The 16,085-nt window shown below is 36.1% G+C and overlaps 1 protein-coding gene across 4 annotated transcripts in view; it reads left to right on the top strand.

Moving 5' to 3' along the window:
- Positions 1 to 16,085, top strand: part of SSBP2 (single stranded DNA binding protein 2) — a 330,775-nt gene that overhangs the window by 234,311 nt on the left and 80,379 nt on the right. The window lies entirely within an intron of this gene.

Raw genomic sequence — 16,085 nt, forward strand, 5'->3', positions numbered from 1 at the left:
TTTTAAATTAATTATAGTTAATTTTATAATACGCTTTAAGAAAATTAAGAACTTAGGAGCTAAGAACTAGAGTTGAAAGGCATTACAGGACCTAAGGTAATATGCTGTATTGTTAATGAATTACATTAGGTACTTATAAACTAATTTGTCACTTCCATTTTGTATTTTCAGAGTTCTTCATAATCATTCGTTAGCTAATTCAAATTCACACCATCATTGCAGGGTCATCAATGTACTTGTAAATGTGAAAATAAAGAAATAAAATTATAAATAATTTTCCAAAGTGTATCAATTGAATAAAAGGTCTTAATTAAAACAGAATTCCAACTCTAGTCCTTTAGGACATGCTTATTTGTTCAGCTACTCTGTATTAATATCCAAGTAGTCTAGAAAAGTCTTCTTAGAGCTCACATTCTGTCGTGGGGGCCCTATCTTATAATCTAGGAATAGACTATAACTGTTGATTATTAATTAAACCACCACCACTTAAGATATTGAAACTAAAAGCTTACACTTAACAACTGCTAACTACATGCCATGCTTCATTCTAAATGCTTTACGTATATAAACTCTAATCCTCGCAATATCCCTAGATGTAAAATATGTATTATTATCATTCCCACTGTACAGAGAGAGAAACCAAGGCATTGATAGCTAAGTGATTTGCACAAAGTCAGAAAGTTACAGGGCTTGGATTCAAATCAAAGTAGTCTGGACTTCTGCCATTGAATTTATCTTTTAAGCCTCGTAGTTGATTGTTATTCATGAAATATTTCCAGTTGATTTTATTTTTTCCTCATTCCCTTCTTTCTGTTGCCAAAGATGGGTAGGAGTTAACAGAGTAAATCAGAAAAATATATATTTGAGAGTTACTGAAAGTCTCTAAGAGGCACTTTTAAAAGAGGGAGCAGGTTGGGGAGGAAGCCAGATTCTTTCATTCTAGGGTTAAGCCAAGATGTATAAATCCATACATTTTTCATTTCCACATTTTGTAGAATGAACTGTTCTCCGTTTGCCTATCTTTTATCTCAAAGTCTCGGTAAGAGTAATCGAAACCATTAGCTTTTAGTTTTTCCAATGTGATAAATATTTGAGTGCTACTATATGCCAGGCACTGTAGTAGGCATCTAAAAACTAGTAGGTGTAGTGTGTACCTTCCTAAAGCTTATTGTATAGCCTGTGAGGCATTATTAAAAATAAATAACTATAATACAGTGGAAATATGTGTTGTAACAAGGTCAAGTTTAAAGTTCTGTGATGACCTGGATGAGAGAGCCATTAAATCTGCCTGAGTTGGAGATAAGAGTAGATTGGAAAACATTGTCCACCAAAATAAGCAGAGGAATTACATTTCAGAAAGTCAGAATAGTAAAAGTGTGACTGCATCAAAATGATCTGTGCAGAGGTGTTCAGAGTAATACATACAGAAGGTAACGGGGAGGGTAGGCAGGAGTTCCAAGACATAAAATTGGAAAGATATGCTCTAGCATGGCACATGTTAAGAACTTGAGTCTTTATTCAGTAGGAGCCATCAGAGATCTTTAGGAAGGGCAATGATCTGAATTCATACTAAACGGTGGATTCAGGCTCTGGTAGGCACCTGTGAGAGAGTTGTATACAAAATCCCTGCCCTCAGGAAGCCCTACAATGTGATGAATGAGAGAAGAGGCCATTACAGTATAGAAAGGAAATGGCTGTAGTGTGCTCTTACTGCAAATCAGAAGGCCACCAAACCGAATCTTGGGAGATGCATAGTTAGGAAAGTATTGTCAAAATAGTAAATGAAATCCAATTTGGCATTTAAGGATGAGTTATGACTTAGGCAAAGGAAAAGAGGGGAAGAAATTTCTAGGAAGAGGGAAAATAATTTACAGAGATCCAGAGGGAAAAGGAGAGAGAGAGACCAAGGAAAACTGGAGCTTAATTAGCTAAAGGGAGCGTAGCTGGTGATGAAGCTTGAGAGGGACTGCAGGGGCCTTGTAGGTTAGTAGAGTTTGAACTTGATCCTAAAGGCAGTACTAAACTACTGGAGGATTTTAAGCAGGAGACAGACATGTTCATATTTGCATTTTTAGAAAAATCACTCCAGCTCCATTGTGTAGCCAGAATTGCAGAGGAACAAGTCTGAAGATAGGGAGAGAATTTAGGAGTCTTTTACAGTACTCCAAGTGAATTTTTTTTTTTTTTTTTTTTTTGAGATGGAGTGTCGCTGTTGTTGCCCAGGCTGGAGTACAGTGGCGTGATCTCAGCTCACCGCAACCTCCGCCTTCCGGGTTCAAGCGATTCTCCTGCCACAGCCTTCTGAGTAGCTGGGATTACAGGCATGTGCCACCATGCCCGGCTAATTTTTGTATTTTTAGTAGAGACAGGGTTTCCCCCTGTTGGTCAGGCTGGTCTTGAACTCCTGACCTCGTGATCTGCCCGCCTTGGCCTCCCAAAGTGCTGGGATTACAGGCGTGAGCCACTGCGCCCAGCCTACTCCAAGGGAAATTTAATGGTGGCCTTAACTAAGATAGCGGGATGGTAACTACGGGGAAATATGAAGTAGATTTGAGAGACAGAAATAAATGCAGGATAATGCAAAATAAGGGAATTCAAGGATAATAATTCTAGTTTCTGACTCTAACCTGGGCAGATGTAGGTACCATTTTCTAAGCTAGAGAACACAAAGTGGGGAATAGGTTTGAGGTGGGACAGATGAGGTTCCCATGAGTCCTCTAATTAGACATATCTGTTAAGCTGATAGACCTGTCCTAGGTTTGAGGTCTAGGACAGTAATCTAAACTAGAGATAAAAATTGCAGGGCCATATCATATTAAGGGTACTTGAATCCTCAGGGGTAGATGAATTGTCCAGGGAGAAAGTACAGAATAAGAGGGTAAGAGAATATACAACTGAACTACAAGAAACACTAATATTTAAAAGATGAACAAAAGAAGAACCCATTACAGATGCAGCAGTGTTAGTAGGTTGGCTATGATAGCAGTTCGAGGAAGAGACTTCCTGAACTGATTCAAGATCAGTGGCAGTAGAATTAGAAAGGAATAAACAGTTCATAGTTATGTTTGATAGGCCTTAATTAACCAAAGTTAGGGTAGAAGAGAAAGAGAAGAATCAAGGATGATTCTGAGATTTCTACTTTGGGTTTCTGGATAAGTTTAGTGTCTTTATCTGAGTAATGAAAGGAGATTGAAAAACTTTCAGATATATTTGAATTTGATACACAAGTCATTTCTGTTTATCTAGGCAGACTATTTCAGCTAATCCCAAGTACTTTTTTCCTCTATTCAACATTTAAATATGTCTCCCTATAAATGACTTTCTAAAATATTAAAAAACTCAAAGTATCAAAAATTTAAAGACATATGATATTATTATCTTTTGGTACATATAATGATGTGATCAAATGACTCAAGTGTGTCCTAAATATAAGCATTGGTTTCCTGCAGTTACTGAACTAGTGTGATTCTGGCCGTAATGTCAAAATACATATAGTTAATGAGGAGTAGCTGCCTGCCATGAGTAGAAATAGCAGCAGACAATCATAATTCAAGTTCACACCCCAGTTTCTAATCTAGCTCCAAAGAGATGTTGACCTCCAAGAATGATCCAAATCTGGAGAACCTGTGTTGGAGTATCAGTTCACAGTTCATAAACTCTAATACCCAAGATCAGGCACAATCCTGATTATTAGTTCAGCACAAGGCAAGGAGGAATGGAAGCAACTGGAAAAGAGCTGGTGTGGCTCCTTAAGTAACAAGGTCCAGAAGGCTGGCTAGGATAAAGACTCAGATTCTCCAAAAAGCCAGATTTGGATATTAGGGAATTCCTGGTTCAAAAGAGACTTAGTCAAAAGGGTGCTAAATAGTTTTTCCAGCCTCTCCTGGTTGCAACTACTAAATTCTGAAGGGTGGTTACCTCCTATTGCCTTTGACTTTTAGATAATGATAATATTTTAAACTTACATTCTTAGTAAATGCAAAGCTTATTTGGAGATAGCTTGAATGGACTAGACCGAAAAAGAATTTAGCCTATTAGAATTAGTGAATAAATTAAAGTAAAGAAGAATAATTTATAATTAGCAAATGAAGTCCCCACCTAAGTATTTCTGAGCTCTGCTTACTTTGTGATCATACTCTAAAAAATACATTGAAACATTTCTCCTAAATAGACAAACATACTCTTTTTTTTCCTGTTTACGTTACAGAACAAGCTCCCTCTTCCATTATAAGTATAGACTTAAATTCATTACCAAGTAGAATGATCACAAACTCTGAACTTGTGAATACATAACAACTACATTTGAAAAATAGCAATGAATTAAAGTCTAAAATAAATAATTATGATATAACTTCGTACACTTAATAAATCCATTCTGGAAGGCAGTCTTCAGTGTCTTTCTATTTGTGACATTGTTCATACTTAAACTTTGATGTTTTTATTGAAATGAGAGAGTCTCTGTTGCTGAGCAGGAAACCAATTAAGTAAAATCAGTAAGACTAGTCGGACATGCAAAAGGAGGTATAAATGTAATAAAATAAAGCCATTTAAAGTATGACATGTTATTTACTTGGAGTCTGTTTTCAAATGAGTAATCTGTATAAGAAACCCTCTAAGTCCTCAGAGTGACACCATGGAACTGATGAATAACTTTAGAGCAGCTTTCTTAAATTGGGAAGTCTTGCTGCTTGGGATCCAGAGGGAAGAGAGTAGACATGGCCATTGATCTAACTAAAAGTTTGGCAGTTTTTGTAGAATAAAGTACAGTATCTTGATATGGTGTGAACACACGTCCATTGTAGGCACCCAGAACTGAGTTTGTACTCTTTTATATCCCTGTCTTATTCAAAGATTTCATTGTATGCTAAGAAATTTGAGTTATGTATTAAAAGCATCGATCTGCTATTTGTTCATTCTCATGGCATTCATACAAAAGGACAGGCAAAGGACTTTGATTCCTGCAACATAAATAGGCAGCAGCATTCCTTAGACCAAATAGATTTTCTTCTCACTTATGTATAATGATCAAAATAATTTACTACTAAAAAAATGCACTAAATAACACAAAAGTACTAATTCTTTTGTTTAAAAAATTAGATTATTAACTCTGTTACCTTGTAAAGTTCTGTAATTTTATGGATGAGTAAGTAACAAGGAAGCTTCTCTTATGAATTTCTATAACTTATAGAACATTAATGCAATGGACGTTTCTTATTTTAACCAAAAAAATATCGAGGAGAGTAAAAATGCTTTTTCCTACTTTATGTTCTTTACCACAAGAAAACTTCTAAGAAGGAAATTATAACTTCTTTATCACTCTAATAACCAAATACATTCATATCCTTTATATAAAAACACAACATAATCTTTTAATAGGTGCTAATGTGGATAATATCTATGATTCTGTAACTAATCTGGGATATACCTGTTAATATCTAATTTTGAACTCTATATAGATCTTTGTTTTCTTTTATCATGTATTTTGATTTTTATCTTGATATATTTACTATATTTTAGTCACTAGATCTTTCGTTTTATTAGCTGAAACTGTTGAAAACTGATAATATGTTGATGTTGGGTTGTAAATTTAAGACTTTGACGTGGATAAGATTATAAATACATGTTAATGATAAAGGATAACGAGTAATTTAGTTTCAGACCAAGGTGATCATTCATATTTTAAAATCTAAGTAGAATGAAACTCTGATATAGACAGCAGATTTTAAGTCACATTTTGTTTGCAGGCCTAAGATTGGCAGTGGTAAAGCTGCCTTGCCATCTAGTGGTAGTTTGCATATGGCTCCACTTGTTCAGGGCCTTTTTCCAGACTTTCTATTTTTAGCAAGGCTGCACTGTAGCAAGCTGACCTAATGCTTTGACATAGTAATAACGCAATAAGAAAAAAAAAATAGTAAGAAATTTCCTCTTTTCTCCATGGTGGTATTATTGACTAGGGAAGCCTCAATATAAACGACATTCATAAAGCAACAAGGACAAAAAGCTCAAAGTGTATAATATTTTTGATATTTTAAAAGAAAAATAATCAAAAATGAGAAAAATAATTATTTAATATAACACTCAAAACTGAAAAAGAAAACCAATAATATATGGTTTTACAAGTCCTGGTTAAATGTTTTTGGGAGATAAATATTTAATTTATTTCTGGAAATAAATTCTGCATTTTGAAGATACCTTAGTGTCTGTATTCATCTACTCTGCTATTCCTATTCAGACTTCCTAAATCCAGCCGTTTATATACATATAGTTAAATAATCTACATGCCCTCTCAATTTACTTCTGTTATTGGTGTTGGCATTACCTTCACTTCCAGTGGTTTGCCTTTCCTCTTATCTTTCCTGACTATGGTTGTTTCAGAAATTAGTCTCAGAAAGTACTCTAAGCCAGGAGAAACCCCCTTTCCCTCTCAGGAAGTTATAAATACCATCTTAGATCTTAGATAAATGAACCAAAAGATTACTTGTTATATCCCTCTTAGTTTGAATGAGTAGGGTACTGAAACTCTGAAGTAGAATTAATTTATTAGACTAGAATATCTAACAGCATTAATATATATAGTTTAAAAATTCAGACATTAGAAATAGTATTTCTCAGAATTAAATACACCTAGGATTTAGATAGTGGAGGTGAGGAAGTTGGCTTATTTATCAAACCTCAAGAAATAAAAATTAAGTTTAATTTTCTTAAAAATATAATTTTGAATCTTTAAAGAACACAGATTCTAAATGTTGAAAATAGAACAAATCTTTCCCTGTTACAAAGATAAAAGCAACTAAAAAAATAAAGGTGCCTAACAGCTGCTGGCTTTGATAATGCTGTCCCGCAGTTGTGGAAATAGTTTTTCTGGCCTCAACTATTAGAACAAATTAAAACTGCTCAGCTTGAGTAACTAAGTAAGCTTTTTTTAAAATTGCAATTCAGGCAACTAAAGACCCTACAGCAGTAACTGGATGGACAGAGAGCAAAAAGGGGAGTGTCAGGTATTCAGAGTCTTTACTTGGGTTTTCCAGTTAGAATCAAATGAAACACTTTCCTATTAGAAACCCAATTTTTTGTTGTTTATTTGTTTGCCAAACTGAGTATTTAGGAGAAATTTAGGTTGGTCATTCTAGACCAGTATTTGGTTTTCCTTTCACTTTCATGCTACTCCTGCAAGCCAAAGATGTCCAAGGCACTTAGTATGAAACAATAAAGCATCATAGTTTAAAATCAAATCTGAGGTAAGAGCTTAGCTATTGTTCAGATCATTTGAAATTATAGTTTTTCTTTTGAAAATATTATTGAAAATTCTTCCCAGAGTGCTGTAGTTTTTATTGACGTTTCTTGATAAAAAAAAATTATATAGAGAGCAAATTGTAAATATGCAAAGGCTATTTATAACACAATTTAATTTAGTTTTTATTTTAGTATTGGTTACAGAAACAAAAATGCTCCACATTCTTTGGGGAATTAAAGATAAGGAACAGGCATTTAAATATATTATTAATTACATATTTAGGGGGAATAGATTTGTCTTAAGCATATATTAGAAAGACTTTATCTTTTTAAAAGAATAACTTATTACTAGGTAGTGTTCAGGAACAATTTGTCTTATGTTCTATATCAGGGGTCAACAAAATTTTTCTGTGAAAGGCCAGATAGAAAATATTTTAGGCTTTGCAGGTCACACGGTCTCTCACAGCCACTCAACTCGGTTGTAGCATAAAAGCAACCATAGACATTATGTAAATTAAAGAGCATGGCTGTGTTTTAGTAAAACTTCACTTACAAAAAAAAAAACAGGTGGTGGGCAACATTTGGCCTGTGAGCCATAATTTGCCTCCTTCTGTTCTACATCAATGTGATAAAAGGTAGCCTATGAGAGATCCAAAGGGTAAGGACCAGCGTTTCTCTAAGGGGGTTCTGTGGAATACTAATACGAGAGTCCTGGGAACCACCCAACTCTTAGGGGACTAGAATTCTTGGGGGTAGGGAGTATGGGGCCACAAATCCTTTGGGTTTTGTTATGGTTTTGTTGTTTGTTTTGTTTTTAACAGATGACTCTTACAAACTAAAATTTGAGGATCACTGGCTAAGATTGTCAATGATACTTAGCAACAAATATTGCCCCCCCGCCATTCATACCAGAGTCACTACAGTGAACAAGATAAATAGAAATTCTTGTCTTCATAGAACTTACTCTACTAAGGGAAACTGAGCAAATTAAATAACTATTTTAAAATATATGATATGTTAGTTGTGATAAGGGCTAGGGAGAAAAATGAAACAGAAAAGGAAACTAGGCAGCATTGCAAAAGTTTTGGATAGGGTGGCCAGAAAAGGGCTCATCAAAAAGATGTATATGAATAAAGACCTGAAGGAAGAGAGGGAACAAACCATGTAATATCTGGGGGAAAAGTGCTCTAGGTTGAGGGACAAGCAAGTGCAAAGGCCTCCAGTTCAAACATGACTGCTTTTTCAAGGGACAGTAAGATAGTCTGGCTAGATAAAGTAGAGCGTCAGCTGGGGAGAATTGTGAGATAGGAAGTCATAGATAACAGAAATCCAAGTCAAGTAGAACCTTGTAGGTTATTGTGGGGACTTTGGATTTTCCTCTCAGTGGAGGGTTTTAACAGCATCATTCTGGCTGCACATAGAGATTAGTCTGTTAGAAGAAAGTGTGGAAACAAGGAGAGCAGTTTGCATGTCATTGCAAAATTTTGATAAGAGATTATTATACCACCAAGGACATAGCACTGGTGAGAAGTAATTAGATTATGTATTTTGATACTAGAGCCAACAGATTTGTTTTTTCTTTTATTTTAGATTCAGGGGTACATGTGCTGGTTTGTTATATAAGTAAACTCGTGTCACGGGGGTTTGTTGTACAGATTTTTGTTACCCAGGTTCTAAGCCTGATACCCAATATTTATTTTTTTCTGACCTTTTTCCTCCTCCCACCTTCCACCCTCAAGTAGGCCCCAGTATCTGTTCTTCCCTCTTTGGGTCCATGAGTTCTCATCATTTAGCTTCCATTTATAAGGGAGAATATGTGATGTTTGTTTTTCTGTTTCTGCATTAGTTTGCTAAGGATAATGGCCTCCAGCTCCATCCATGTTCCTGCAAAAGACATCTCATTCTTTCTTTTTCATGGCTGCATAGTATTCCATGGTGTATATGTACCACATTTTCTTTATCCAATCTGTCATTAATGGGCATTTAGGTTAATTCCATGTTTTTGCTATTGTGAATAGTACTGCTATGAACATGCAAGTACATGTGTCTTTATGGTAGAATAGTTTATATTCCTTTGGGTATATACCCAGTAACAGGATTGCTGGTTGAATAGTAGTTCTGTTTTTAGCTCTTTGAGGAATTGCCATAGCGCTTTCCACAATGGTTGCACTAATTTGCACTCCCACCAACAGGGTGTAAGTGTTCCTTTTTCTCTGCAACCTTGCCAGCATCTGTTTTTTGTTTTGTTTTGTTTTTTGAGATAGAGTCTCACTCTGTCGCCCAGGCTGGAGTGCAGTGGCGTGATCTCGGCTCATTGCAACCTCCCCCTCCCGGGTTCAAGCGATTCTCCTGCCTCAGCCTCCTGAGTAGCTGGGATTACAGGTATGCATCACCACACCTGGCTAATTTTTTGTATTTTTAGTAGAGATGGGGTTTCACTGTGTTAGCCAGATTGGTCTTGATCTTCTGACCTCATGATCCGCCTGCCTCAGTCTCCAAAAGTGCTGGGATTACAGGCATGAGCCACCACACCCAGCTGCATCTGTTATTTTTTGACATTTTAATAATAGCCATTCTGACTGGTGTGAGATGGTATCTCATTGTGGTTTTGACTTGCATTTCTCTAATGATCAGTGATGAGCTTTTTTTTCATATGCTTGTTGGCCACATATATGTCTTCTTCTGAAAAGTGTTTGTCTATGTCCTTTGCCCACTTTTTAATGGGGTTGTTTGTTTTTCATTGTAATCTTGTATAAGTGCCTTATATTAATAGATGCTGGTGGGTATTAGACCTTTGTCAGAGGCATAGTTTGCAAATATTTTCTCCCATTCTATAGGTTGTCTGTTTACTCTTTGATAGTTTCTTCTGCTGTGCAGAAGCTCTTACGTTTAATTAGATGCCATTTGTCAATTTTGATCCAACAGATTTTGATGACAGTTTGGATGTGTGTTGGCCAGATAAAAAGACAAGTCAAGGATGAATGCAAGGCTTTTGTCCTATGCGGCTGGAAGAATGGAGTTGATGTTTACTGATGTGTATAAAACTTCAAGAGGAGGTGTGAGATGGAATTATCAGAAGCTTAATTGTGAATTTGTTAAGATTGAGATGGCTGTTAGACATGCAAGAGGTTTTGAGTAGGGAACAAGATGTGAGAGGCTGGACTTTTATGTTTGAGGCTTGAGCTAGAGAGATAACTCTGAGAGTCACTAGCATATGGATTGGATTATATTTGAAGCTATGAGCCTGGATGACATCAACAAGATAGTGAGCATAGATGGAAACAAGAAACTGTGCAATGATGGATCCCAGGACACTCTAACATTAAGAAATTAGGAAAATGAAGAGGAACCAGCCAAAGAAGAGCAGCCCTTGAGTCAGAAAGATAACCAGGCAAGGAAGTATGCTGGAAGCCAAATGAGGAAAATGCTTTGAGGAGGAGAAGAATGATCAGCTGTGTACAATACTGCTGATAGGTCAAATGAGTCAATAGCTCACGGTTGACCATTGGATTTAACAACAAGGAAGTCATTAGTGGCCTTGTTCAATGCAGTGCTGGGGGTGAAAGCCTCATAAAAGTAGATCTAGGTTAAGCTGAGAAGAGAGAAATTGGAGGCAATGAGTGTGGCCGACTCAAGGAGTTTTGCTTTAAAGGAAGGTGAAAAATGAGGCCGTAGCTGGAGGGACAAGTCAAGGGAGATCAGAGAAATGCTGCTAGGAGTGAAATGTTGGCTCTTACAAACTATTTTGAGGAACAGAGAAAAAACAGCCCTATTGGCAACTGTAGGAAAAGAGTATCTGCTATTCCCATCCTCCCAAGCAATCGGGTACCATTTTCAGTATAAGAAACAACACCAGGGGGCAGGGCACGGTGGCTCACGCCTGTAATCCTAGCACTTTGGGAGGCCAAGGCGGGAGGATCACGAGGTCAGGAGATCGAGACCATTCTGGCTAACATGGTGAAACCCCGTCTCTACTAAAAATACAAAAACAAAATTAGCCAGGCGTGGTGGCGGGCGCCTGTAGTCCCAGCTACTCAGGAGGCTGAGGCGAGAGAATGGTGTGAACCCTGGAGGCGGAGCTTGCAGTGAGCCCAGATCACGCCACTGCACTCCAGCCTGGGCAACAGAGCGAGACTCTGTCTCAAAAAAAAAAAAAAAAAAAAAAAGAGTAAAGTATAATTAATTACTTGGAATGCCTGCAAATGTGAATACTACCTTCTCTATGTCATTTTTGTGTTCTATAAATAATCTCTGACATCACAAATACCTTTGACATCCATTTGAATTTTTATCAACCATTGTGTATATGTATTTAAGATGCATATATTTCAAAATGTATGCATGTGTGTGTGTGTATGTGTATATATATATATACATATATTTGAGATGGAGTCTCCCTCTGTCACCCAGGCTGGAGTACAGTGGCGTGATCTCAGCTCACCTCAGCATCTGCCTCCCGGGTTCAAGCAATTCTACTGCCTCAGCCTCCCAAGTAGCTGGGATTACAGGTGCCTGCCACCACACCCGGCTAATTTTTGTATTTTTACTAGAGACGGGGTTTCACCATGTTGGCCAGGCTGGTTTCAAACTCCTGACCTCAGGTAATCTCCCTGCCTTTGCCCCCCAAAGTGCTGGGATTACAGGCATGAGCCACCATGCCTGGCCTCAAGATGTATATTTTAAATGGGGATTCAGAAATAACTTTAATTTGTGCAATTTGAATTGTCATTTTGCTTATATTTATACTTTTAGCATTAGTCAAATTAGTAAGCTCTAGTTTCAAAACAGACTTCTTGGTGCAATAATAATTTCTCAGTTCTATAAAATATGAAAATCTGGGCTGGGCACAGTGGCTCACGCCTGTAATCCCAGCACTTTGGGAGGCCGAGGCAGGCAGATCACATGGTCAAGAGATCAAGACCATCCTGGCCAACATGAAATCCCGTCTCTGCTAAAAATACAAAAATTAGCTGGGCATGGTGGTGCGCACCTTTAATCCCAGCTACTTGGGAGACTGAGGCAGGAGAATCACTTGAACCCAGGAGGTGGAGGTTGCAGTGAGCCGAGATTATGCCACCATACTCCAGCCTGGTGACAGAGCGAGACTCCATTCCAGCACTTTGAGAGGCCATGGTGGGAGGATCACAAGGTCAGGAGTTTGGGACCAGCTTGGTCAATATGGTGAAACTCCGTCTCTACTGAAAATACAAACATTATCTGGGCTCGTTGGTGGGCGCCTGTAGTCCCAGCTACTTGGGAGGCTGAGGCAGGAGAATCGCTTGAACCCGGGAGGTGGAGGTTGTAGTGAGGTGAGATAGCACCACTGTACTCCAGCCTGGGCAACAATGCAAGACTTCATTTCAAAAAAAATATATATGTTTTATAGAAATATCTTACATAGTTCAATACCATCTTACATAGTTCAGATATGAGTTGAGTGGCTTTAAGTATAAACTTCATGTCTATAAGTGACCAAATGAATATGCAAGTATTTTTTCATTCCTAAAGAAGTAAAAACATATATAACCAGCCAGTTATATCCAAAGACCAAGCACATAGGCCAGTTTCTTTAACAAATGCTGTTATCTCTGTGTGGGAATTTGAAAGGACTACCACTTAATCAGTAGAAACTTCCCAAGCATATCAAGATATCAGAAACTTAAGAACAAAATGCTGTGCTTTTTTGCAGTGTTACATTTAAGTAAATTGAAGTACCTATCTTCCATACTTCATCTGGAGCAAGTTTACATGAAAGTAGGAATATAAAGTAGAGAAAAGGGAGACAAGAGGAATATTTTTGCATTCTTTCATGAAAAGTTCAGGTGACTTTTAAAAATTATTGTTTTATGATTAAGTCGGCCTAATATTTTATCCTAAATTATAAATCTCAAATCTTTATTTTCTTACCCAAACTGTTATTTTTTTAAATATGGGTTAATCTGTCATTCTCATTTTAATCAGTAGTAGGAGGCAGCACAGGAGCACAGTAGCTCCAGATACTTGCCTCACACCAAATTTTTCTAAATATAAATGGATTTAAACAAACTATTTAAAATTGTTATAGAATATTATTAAAACATTCACAGTTTATTAGACCAGCAGACAGCTTAGTCTCCTATTCACAATCCCACTGTCTGTTGCTACACACCTTTATCCAATGAGTACCTGGTAATGAAGACTTGAGAAAAAGTCTCGTCTTCTTGAAAAGGCTCATAATGTCAGTGGCCAATATCGATGCTTAGACTAAATTCATGTAGAAGAATCAACTTGTTTGTAACTCTGCTCTATTGGGTTAGCCTTGCCAAAATAACATCAAGGAAACTGGATCTGTCATTGCTTTACAGTTATTTTATGTGAGTTATTTTAATTAAGTGTTGATGATAGAATATCTAAGATGTATGGGAGATAAACTGCATACTTATGCTTATCAGCAGAATATGCCAGCATAAGTATGTCATCTTGTGAGCTAAATTAGTTTAGTACTAGTTGGAATTAAAATGTGTTAATCAGGAATGTCTTATCCACTGGGGTGTCAGTAATGTCTGATGGAGATGTTCATGAAAAACAGAAAGGAAACTAAACAAATTAAGATATATGAATTGTAAAGTAACTTTGACAAAACTCATTTGATGTATAATTTATGCATCATTACTTTTCTACAGAAAATGTATGAAGTATCTCATGGTATTATAAAAATAAAAATATGTGAACATTCTTAAATGAAAGATGGCTGAAATAAGGATGTCACAATACTCTAGTGATTTTTCAAAGTAATATTCTCAATATTATTTATTTAATACTTATTGCTAGCACATGACTTCAAGAGAGATAACACATTTAAGTTTAAAAACCGATTTGCTTGTAAGTAAAATATAGAATAGCAACATACAGAATAGAAATCTATATAGAGAAAATTATATACGGGAAAGATAATTAAATTAACTAAAAAAGTGCACATCATGAATAATAAGTACTACTTTTTTAAAGAATGTTTATGCTTTTGGTTAAATCTTATAGTAAATGTATTTTTATTACTTTTGCAGAACTATGAATAAATAATTTTACAGTCATTTTTATCATTTTCTAAAATTATGTTTTAGATTCTAGAATAGTTTTTATGTCATGGAATTTTGTCTTCAACAGAATTCAACACTGTTTCAAACAGTGCAAAGAAAGTATCAGAGGAAAGATTAAATATGTCTAAAGTCATGTTTACACAGGTCCAAGTAAGATAGATTTGGTATATATGTAGTTAATATAATTACTGAAGATAAACCATATTTTTCCAGGCTGTATTTCACTTTGTACCTTGTGTATTTACCGAAATGTTGAGTAAAGAAAATTACTTTTTGGCAAATAACCATTTTCTTACAGGTTTTTAATCTAAAGATGGTTATGTGCTAAAGACAATATGATATTAAGAAAGCAGAATGTTTTGTTTTTACTCAAATGCTGAGCCTTTTCTTAATGGAAAGAAAATATTTCAACTAAAATATGTTGTTTCTGAGACCTGAAGATTATAGTTTTTAAAATGTATTTCAACCTAAAACGTTAGGATCCCATGTATAAACATGGCCTTATGTAAGACACACCTGAGAGGCAAACTGCTATACAGAATTGTTAGCAGTTCTTATGACTGGTGTATACTTAAGAAAAAGATCAATAAGTTACCACACTTTTCTTCCAAAATTGTATATAAATTAACCTGATATCCTTTGTGCCAAGTCATGGTTACTGAATACTGCTATTCCGTAAAACTAACTAAGACTTCTTATTTTCAACCCTGTCACCCCAGAAACAGTAAGAGAAACCTGAAAGCAGGAGAGAATGAAAGGCCTTATTAGTCATCTAATTATAAGTTCTCCTGTATACTGTTAGTATGGATATTTGGGGTCCCCAGCTCTTTTTTTTTTTTACTTACTCTTATTAGGACCTCTGAAAGATAAAATTTATCCTTATATTTAAGTGAGCAGGATTTCCTCCTCTAGACATACTTTATAAGCATTTTCTCATTAGACAACCAGATATGTTATACCAGTAGTCTGATTTACTCTTTACCACATCAACGGATACTGCCTATTCTTAACAAGACAAATAAATTGGCCAGGTGAGATTTTATACAAGAGGACCAAGCTTTGTGATATCATTTGCGGGCTTTTAGTCTTCCATTAGTGTTGGTGATCACTTGGTCAATGGGCCAGCTACCGAACCAACCAAATATTTACTGAACATTTGCTTCATACATTCTCTCTTCGAATGTGCTAGCTGCTTTCTTCCATTCTTCATGAACCACATTATAATGAACAGCTTTGATAATGACGATAGTTAATACCGTACCCATTTTACCACCATTCTCTATCTATCCTCTACTATTCCCTTAAAAACACAAATAAATGGACTAAAGACTATGTATTATCAAAACTCCACCAAAAATGTTCCACAAAAGAGAGAGCTTTTGAAATTTATTTTATTTCAGTTGTTACATTTCTTTTTAGTCTGGTGAATCAAGAGCACATGCTAATTGGTGCTTTATGTGCAATTAGCTTGCTTACCTGAAATACCACTACATTTTCACCTTTCATGTTTGAGTGGTAACTAAAGAATTCCACATTAAGTATTTAATAAATGGTTGCACAGTTGCTGGGGGCCTGAGAGAAAGTGCCACTTAGGCAATTTATTTATGTACCACACACTTCTTATGACCAACTGACCATAAAATGAGCCTGGTACATAAGTGTGTGTACCTGCCGTTAGTCTAAAGGTATTCCTATAGCAGGCTCTTATAAAGAAAAGAAGACTAAAATGGCAGTTAAGAAATTTGGTCTTCGGTCTTCCTAAGGAGGATGATGTAG

Source organism: Hylobates moloch, unplaced genomic scaffold, assembly GCF_009828535.3.
Source record: "Hylobates moloch isolate HMO894 unplaced genomic scaffold, HMol_V3 SCAFFOLD_6, whole genome shotgun sequence".
Taxonomy (NCBI): domain Eukaryota; kingdom Metazoa; phylum Chordata; class Mammalia; order Primates; family Hylobatidae; genus Hylobates; species Hylobates moloch.